The following is a 9,418-nucleotide window of genomic DNA, read 5'->3' as shown; positions in this document are numbered from 1 at the left end:
TGAAGTCAGGAAGACCTGGGTTTAAATCTCACCTTTGAAATCACCTGTATGATACTGAACAAGTCACTTAACCTCTATGTGACAGAGACAATACTCTAGGACTTATCTACTAAGTCATAGATAAGTTGTGATCCACATCGGCAGAGAAGTTTTAACACTGAGCACCCTATACTAATGAAATCATTGATCCTTTGAATTTTCATGTGTGGAACACTACATTCTGGTGGTGTATTTCTTTGTAGGTTATTTCTCACTAATAGTAAATGAATCTCTCTCATGACATTATCAAATAGGATGACTTGGTGGATAGAAATTTGTGAGTTTAATGTAACCTCTCTATAAGAGTTTGATCATTCCTTACAAAAAATTAATAAATTGACCATGACAGTATTAAGATTGATTTACTATTTTCATGGAAGTTTCTCAACCAAAAATAGATGAGGTCATCAGGAGAGTCTCTACTCAATTTGATGAATGCTTCTCAATCCACTTAATGATATTACAGGTCATGGACCTTTGTCATCTCTATGGGGTTGGACATGTACCATGGCCCCTGGTTGGGGTCTGTGTACTATGTTGTAAGGACACAGCAAGTCACTGTCAATCAATCAATAAGCATGTATTGAGCACTGACTATGTGCCAGAAACTGTACTAAGTACTAGAGATACAAAGAAAGGGGGAGGGGACAGTTACTGTTTTCAAGGAATTCATAACTTAATGTGGGAGAAAATATACAGACAACTATGTACCAACAACAAGATAAACAGGTAATAACAACAGAGAGAAGGCTTTGGAATTGAGAGATCTTGGAAATGACTTCCTATAGAAGGAGGGATTTTAGCAGGAACTTAAAGCCATGAAGGTCAGTTGATAGAGCAGAGAAGGTAGAGAATTTCAGGCATGAGGGATAGCCAGAGAAAATGTCCAGGGTCAAGAGATGCTTCCTTGTTCATGGAACACTAAGGAGACCAGTGCCACTGGATAGAAGAGTCTATGGGGGGGGGGAAGGTTGGGAGGGTAGGGAAAGTTTTAAGAAGACTGAACAAGTTTTAAATGTCAAATTGAATTTTATATTCAACTCTAGAAGTTATAGGGAGTTACTGGAGTATACTGAGGAAGGGGATGATAGGATTGGACTGGCTTTTTAGGAAATTATTTTGGTTGCTGAGTGAAGGTTGGACTGGAGTAGGGAGAGACTTTTAGCAGGTAGATCAACCAGCAGGCTATTGTTAATAGTCCAGGTGTGAAGAGATGAGAGCAGTATCAGAGGAAAGAAGGAAACATATTCAAGAGTTGTTTCAAAGGCAAAACCAACAGGCCTTAGGAACAGATTGAATATGGGGGTGACGTCAGAGTCACTGACTATGTCAAAATGATTGACAATGGAGGCTCAGGTTGACATATTCTTGTTAGGGGGAATGAATCACTACCTTCGTAACCTATAAGAATAGGCTCACCCTTCAAGTAGATCCTTCTGTCTTGGTAATTTTTTCCAGATCTCTCTCTCCTTTCTACTTCCAGCAAGTGGGAAGGAAAGTCCTCTCCCTTAGTATACCCCCTACAACCCAACTATGGGTGTAAGCTAGGGTGGCTTGCATTAGAAGCACAAGGCAGTGGAACTCATGTGCTTGCATAAAGTGAGTTTGAAATTGGACCTAGAATCCCTACTTGACTTCTGCCATTCATTTCCTCTTTTGAGTACTGGTAAGTAGCAAGTGAGTAATTCTAAGAAGCTCTCCAGTGTTTGACGTTATTGCCTTGTGGGTAATCTTGAGTTCAAAGTGCTGGCCTTCTAGTGGGAGATTTCTTTAACAGTACACCTCTTAGAGGAGAGGAGTACTGCCAGGATCATCCTGATATGAAGGATTAAAGAAAGTCATGCCACGGCTGGGTAGGAGACTGAAATCTTGCCAGCCCTCCATGATAAATGCTATGAGTTGCTCAGGGTAGGTTCAAGATAAATGCAAAACACATTTTCAGCAATTTCACAAAAGACCTATACTTCCAGGGGAGACTGTAATGAACATAAAGAGTTATTGGAGGATTATAATATACCTTCTTCATCAGTTATTCCCAAGAAAACCCCAAATGGGGTCACAAAGAATCAGACACAATTAAAACAACTGAATGACGTCTGTTATTGTGCACCTTTGTCCTTTGTGCTTTTTCTGAGAGGTGAAGTTAAGGCATACAGTACCCATGATGTGTATTGATTGCCTTTATGGGAAGAAACTCTGTTACTTTTGGGGGGGGAGGAACCCTAGGTATGAGACATATTTAAAATGTTATTTTAGAAATATAACTGGACTTAGTTGGATAGGACCTTGCTGAGTGTATTGTGTATGTATGTATGTGTGTGTATATACACACAGACACATATATAAAATATATATTAGCTATATATATTTATGTGTGTATATGTATGTGTGTATGCATACATATATGTGTATATATACATATATATGCTGTTCAGTTATTTTGGTCATGTTCATCTCTTCCTATAACTGAAACGAGTGAACACACATATATGTATGAATATGTATGTGTGTGTTTTTATATGTCACTTAACCATTCAGTCATTATTGTTAGCCATTAATGTGAAAGATGTCATAGAGACCTGAGAAATGAGAAGCTGATTCGATAGAAAAGGAAATTGATTCCTACCCCACCCCCAGATTAAATAAATTGATAATCCTCATAGTGATTATTGTTAGGCTCCTGTTAGAATGCAGATTTCCTGGGGCTCAGCATATTTTTCCTCTACACATATTACAATAGTGCTAAATTAACTATATCACTATTTGGTGCCCCCCACCCCCATCCACATACCCATGAACATAAGTATAAGAAGAATGATTTTTTAAGCAATGTATAGGATGGTAGGATTCTAATTTAAAGGGGTCTTAAAGAATATATAATCAACCTTTGAATTTTATAGATAAGGAAATTGAGACCCACAGAATTTGAGATTGCCTAGCAATTACACAGGCAGCAATTTTATAGGGTTAAGATTTAAATCTAAGTGTTCTGACTCCAAATCCAAGGTTCTTTTTACTGCATCACACTGATTTTCCTATTTACATGCGCACACACACACACACACACACAGAGCCTATAACAAGAAAATAATGCTGGTCCCTAAGGTTCTGGAGGTACTATGCCCACTTCCTCTCCACTAAGAGGAACTGCTGCTCTGGATTTAGGCATGTCTGAGTTTATTTCTGGGAAACTTGTCTCCTAATAAGAATTGTCTGCTTCATTCACCCAATGAAGTGTCCTAAATACAAATTATTTCAAGCTTAGGTTTAAGCTCATGCCTAAGATTTTCTGGAGAGAAAAAAAGAAAAGATAATAAATGTATAACGTGAATCAAGAATGAGGCAGATATTTATTGATTATTTCTTACACACAAAATGAAAGTTAAACAGAAAGCACTCATAAACTAAAACCAAACTTAAAACAAAATCAATAGATTCCTACTTAACTTTTTAAAATTTGCATTTTTCAATTGACAAATATTTACTTTTTCTCCCTCCCACTTCCATCTCCAACTGGGGAAAAAAACTTCATAAGAAATATGATTACTTCCAAATTTGAGATAGCATACACTGCTATACCAATATTCTCATCTTTATGAGAGCAATCTATATGTATATCAAGGGTATCCATCATAACAAATATGAAATAGGAAGGTAGGCTTTTACCAATTATTCCTACAGCAGACCACATCTGTATATTTATGTGAGTCACTGAAAGCTATAGGGAATATACTATGCTTACTATTGATTGATTGCAAAAAATATAGCAAGATACAGCCTTAAAGGTTCTCTACCAATAAGAAAACCTCTCTTACATGGGCTAAGACCACATAAGATTAAAATCATAATGAATATGTCACAATATTCAACTTCCTGATTCACATAAAGCAAGGCATCATCAAATAGACAGTTACATGCTCATCAGAGGAGTCTGCTGCTCTTGTGCAGTATGTCCTAGGAAGGAGCTTCATAGAAGAGGCATTCTCGATTGCTGGTGAGGTCCTTCAGATGCTCCCTTTGAGAATTATATTGTACTTATTATATTAGCACAGTAGTCATAATGTAGTGTACAATGATTCTATTATAGCCCCCAAAGCATCAAACTAATAATGTATACAGGAAAAATAAATGTATGAAAACTGCATATTGTCCAAACTGACATGTAGTTGGAAAGGCCAATCCATTGAGTTATTTCATTGTTTGCTAGACTGAGGACAAATATTGTAGAAGGACTATGAGTTGGTCCCAGCAGTGAACAGGAGAAATAGGTGGATGGGAAATTGCAAATTTCTTTCAATAATCACAAGCTGTTACTTGGTATGACGACCCATTTTCTTTTAAACCAAATATTCTTGTAGTGATGCCATATGGTATGAATCTTGAAACACCACAATCTCCAAAGAATCAAAGCTATGAGTCTTCCAAAGAATGATGGAAAAAATACCTGATAGGAATGAGAAAACAACTTATTTCCAAAAATAATTGATGCACAAAAAAATATCATCTAAGAGAGATAGCAGGTTGTTTCTCGTGTACTCCTTGAGAACAGGGATTGGGGTTTTTTGCCTTTATTTATAATAATGAGAGTGAACACAGTGCTTGTCACATTGCAAACTCTTAATAAATATTTGTTGACCAAAAAAAAAAAAAACCATGCAACATGAGAAGGTGACAATAGATAGTAATCTCCATTGATAGAGGGGAAAATCCAATTTGATAAGATCAAAGATCCTTGAAATAATTTACCAAGGATAAACTGGTAAATTATTCATCTTGGAAGCTATATTCCTTTTTCTAGGGAAGATATATAGCTTCCTTCCAGTTCTTCCAACCTTTACTTACATGCTACATACTCTGAAGTGAAGAAGTTATATTCATAGAGGGGAGAGAAGGCTGGCCTTGGAATCAGGAACTCACATCAAGTTTCACCTTTGTCTATATCATCCCAGGAAAGTCACTTGTGGTCTCAATGCCCCAGCTGACACTCTAAGATGATAAGTTGTATTAAATGAAGTTCTTCACCTGGAACTCTCTTGTCACTGATGAAGAAAGGAAGATAATAAATATTTATTAAGCTTCTAGCCTGTACTGGATACTGAGCCCAAGCACTTAAATGTTATCTCATTTGATCCTGAAAACAACCCTGGGAGGTAGGACCTATTATTAGCCCAAGTTTGTAGTTGAGGAAACTGAGGGAGTTAGCAGTTAAGTCACCTTCCTAAGTGGTACAATTCTAGTAGATGTACCAAAATTTGAACTCTACTCTCCCTGATTCTGGGGCAGCTAGGTAGTAGGTGCAGAAGATAGTGTCCAACCTGAAGTTAGGAAGACTCGTCTTCATGAGCTCTAATCTGACCTCAGACACTTACTAGCTTTGTGACCCTGGGTAAATCACTATTTGCCTTAATTCCTCAACAGTAAAATTAGCTGGAGAAGGAAATGGTAAACCACTCCAGATCTTTGCCAAGAAAACTCTAAATGGGGTCACAAAAAGTCAGACACAACAGAAACAACTGAACAACTTCCTGACTCCATAGCTAGAAATTTATTCACTGGGTCACCTACCTGTCTCTATAGAGGAAGCCACGGGTCTCAAACAAAATCAATAATTCCCAAGAGTTTCAAAGTTGGAAATTTCCAATACCAGAGCTTATAGAAACGTAGAAAAAAAAATGCATTTAGAAGTTAAGATGTCCATAACAAACTTTCTTTTTTGTATGTTGAGAAGACGGTTTCTAAGGAACTCAGGCAGGACTTTAGAAACACTGAGCTTGGTGCCTTTGATAAGAAATAAACAGTGATAATTTGCCGGCTACAAAATTGCCCTAGAGGCCAAATTGTTAAAATTTAACATTAACACTTCCAAGTGTACTTTCTCTGCCTCCTTTTCCCCTTTCAGCCTCAGCTTTCCCCATGGCTCTCAGTTATCCCAGCAGTCTACCCAGAGGCACTAAAAAAAAACTCATTCACACTAAGGTGTTGGGGATTTAAGGTATTTGCATTTTAAAAGATGCTGGAGAAAGGGGGCAACTGCTTTCGGCAAAAGCATGAATGACTAATTACAGAATCTCAGGTGCCAGTTGTTTATTTGAACTTAACGTCATTGGCTTGAGCTGAGATAAGCGACTCAACACCACTCAAAGGAACCACTGGACCACTCCAGCGCTGCTGTTTCTAGACTTTCTTGTGTGATTATCACGATGGCCAAACCTGAAGCACCAAATTAGATCAAGTGGTTAATCGGGGTCAGTTGTTGGAGGCCAGTCCTGTAGCAGATATCGTTTATTGCTATGGAAATGATAACTTGACAAAGAAACTGATTTTTTTTTTTTAGTGACGTGAATGTGTCGGTCTCATGGGGGTCCACCTTTGGTTCCCTCAAACCTCATTTTGTCTAGCAATTGCCACTTTAAATGTGTCAATTTTTTTTGAGGTTATCAGAGTTAAGTGACTTGCCCAGCTAGCATGTCAAATTTTCAAAAGAAAAAAATTAGCCATAGACCAAGCATTTTCAGCTGCTTTCAAAAAATAATCCTTATGTTGATACAGAATGTTTGTATACATTTAAATTGTGATGAGAAGCTCCTTTTAGCTCTCAATTTATCGTATTCTCTTCTGTATTATAAATCTCATTAATAATAGCTCACATTTGTATAGTCCTTGAAGGCAGTAGAGTCAAACCCACATAGAAACCAATCCCTGTGGGCCACATAGTGACTTAGAAAACAACAAATTAACATTATTTATATTGTATTATAATTTTGTTTGTTAAATATTTTCCATTTATATTTTAATCTGGTTGAGGTGCAGTCTCAGGGAGTTTTGCAGGTCACCTGTGGCTACAGGTCTTGAGTTGGGTACCTCAACTATGAGATTTACAAAGTGCTTTTCCTACTGCAACTTTATGGGTAAGGTATTCATTTAGCTCCATTTTACAGATGGGGGAATCAGAGCCACAGTAGGATGAAGTTGATTGCCCAGGGCCAGTTGGTGTCATAGCATGAAGTCTAAACCAGACCGCTTGACTTCAAGCCCAGAATGTTTCCACTACCCTGTGATGTCATTAAAATGAATACAATGTTGTGTGTGATGTATGTGACATATACACCAGCACCAGTCTAGCAGGAACAGCATCTTAATTATCTTTGCATTTTCCCCAGCCCTTAATACAGTGCAATATAATGCTTTGCAATGATTTACAAATGGTTGTTGAATAAATGCAACCAAAGCCTGGTTTTAAATACCACTTCTGGTATCCGCTAGCTATAGAACCTGTCCCAAAAGTCTCAGCGCAATTTTAAGCTATTAAAACTTAAAACTGTGTACTCCATACATGACCATGGGCAAATCACCTGTCATTTGTCATCTATAAAACGGAGGCGATACTCACAGCCTTTACCTAACAGAATTGCTAGGGGAAATAAAATAAGAAAGTATGGAGAATTCTTTGCAAATTTCACATTCAAATGTCAGCTATGATGATGATGATGATGATGATGATGATGATGCCAATGAATATATATTAACTATACAAGTGATATATGCATGTATAATACTTCTTTAAAAGGTTATTTTTTAGAGAATAGGAACAATATTAAAGATAATTCAATAAATATTTGTCAAGCATCTACTTTGTTTAATGCACTGTCCTGGGGAGAAACAAAGAAGAAATAAAAGAAGGCAGCTAGTTAGTTTACTAGCTAAAACTCTTGACTTGAAGTCAGGAAGATCTAAACTCAAATCATGCCTCAGACATTTATCAGTTGTGGGACTGAAGGCAATTCACTTAAGTCCTCCAGACCTTAGTTTCTTCATCTGTAAAATGAGAGCTTTGGACTTTATGTGTTAGGTCCCCTCCAGCTCTGAGTGATCTTGTGTCTGGAGGTCACATTGAACTAATGGATGAATGTAATAGCTACAATGTATTGGTATTTTCCAAGCAAACCACACCAAGGAGATGACGGTAGCTGAATACCTAAGTGTAAATCTGCTTGTTGGCACTCTGAAGTCAAGGCTGAATGGGAAGAACAGAACAAATGTAAAGCAGGACCATCTGTGTAATTCCAGCATTAATGTACAAGTTCAGAGCCTCAAAAAGAGACCACGAGAAATTTGAAAACTCTCCTAATCAAAACTCATTTGTACTTTTATAAATGTGAGTGTATAACCAATATCAAATTGTTTGATTTCTCAATAAGGACTGAGGGGAGGTTGGGAGAGAATTTGGAATTCAAAGTTTTTGAAAATAAATGTTAAAAATTGTTTTTACATGTAAGTAAATTTTTTTCAAAAGCATAGAGTCCATCACCTTAAGGTAATTAGAGAAAGATGAACACTTACAAAGGAAGCAAAAAGGAGGAAGAGGAGTGATATATATTATTTGAGCTCAGAATAAACGTATTTTTAAAACCCTGTAGAAATGCTTTTAAAAACAAAGATTCACCAATTGACTCAACTGGTAACAGGTACAGGCCATTGGATTTTTCAAAAATAATTGAAAGTAAGAGCCTTCTCATTTACTTTTGTACTATATAGAAGACCTTATTGTTATTTCTCTTGCTCTTATGAACCATTGATCTTTTTGGCAACTTGTTAGATATTTATTGGAGTGTATTTGGGAGAACTGGCCTCCACTATAGCTTTTCACATCATAACCTTAATTGAAAGTTAGGAAGGAACAAGGAAGGACTGAAGAGCTCAAAAAATCTTCACAATGCAAATTACAGAAATTGTATTTAAAAACGAAGTAAATGACAAAGACTAACATCCATATCTTAAATGATTTTGGAAGGGAGATGAACAAACATAGGCCAGAATTTTGAAGGTTGACAATACAAATCCAACCAACTAGTTATATGAAAAATATAATTTTCAAAACCTAGTATTTTTGATAAGCATCATGAACACATTCTCCCAAAATATTTGACAGAAAGTGTAAAAATATTTCAGGAAGGGTGCTCATCAATTAGAGAACAGCTGAATAAATTATTGCATGAGAATGTTATGGAATATTATTGCACAGTAAGAAATGATGAAAAAAATTGATTTCAAAGAGACCTAGGAAGATCTGTATGAACTAATGCAGAGTGAAGTGGCAGAACCAGAAAAATACAATTTATTAGTAATAATAACATTGAAAAGAAAAACAGTTTTGAAAAATTTAAGAATTCACTTTGATCGTAATGATGGCTTCAGAGCATTAAGAAACATGCTATTCAATTTAAGGTCCACACAAAGGTAATAGAAGATTATGTCAATATCTAGTTGTTACATGACATAGGAAACTTAAATGCTATTTCACTCAACTAAAGACAATAGAAGAGAAACTACAGAAGCTTCAGAAGTTAACAGATCAGGGACCCAAATATTCCATGAATTC

The 9,418-nt window shown here is 36.5% G+C and overlaps 1 long non-coding RNA gene across 1 annotated transcript; it reads right to left on the bottom strand.

Annotated features, from left to right (window-relative positions):
- Window positions 1-3,365: 3,365 nt before the first annotated feature.
- LOC138160996 (uncharacterized) lies at window positions 3,366-5,949 on the bottom strand. The gene is made up of 2 exons (XR_011168237.1): window positions 4,882-5,949; window positions 3,366-4,483 (listed from the first exon to the last, which is right to left on the bottom strand). It is a non-coding gene; the product is annotated as an uncharacterized lncRNA (long non-coding RNA).
- Window positions 5,950-9,418: the final 3,469 nt, after the last annotated feature.

Source organism: Petaurus breviceps, unplaced genomic scaffold, assembly GCF_028583685.1.
Source record: "Petaurus breviceps papuanus isolate PSGF00001 unplaced genomic scaffold, PetGlider_PUasm1.0 183, whole genome shotgun sequence".
NCBI lineage: Eukaryota > Metazoa > Chordata > Mammalia > Diprotodontia > Petauridae > Petaurus > Petaurus breviceps.
The sequence above is the reverse complement of the archived record's forward strand: the minus strand, read 5'-3'. Positions and strand labels throughout refer to the sequence as shown.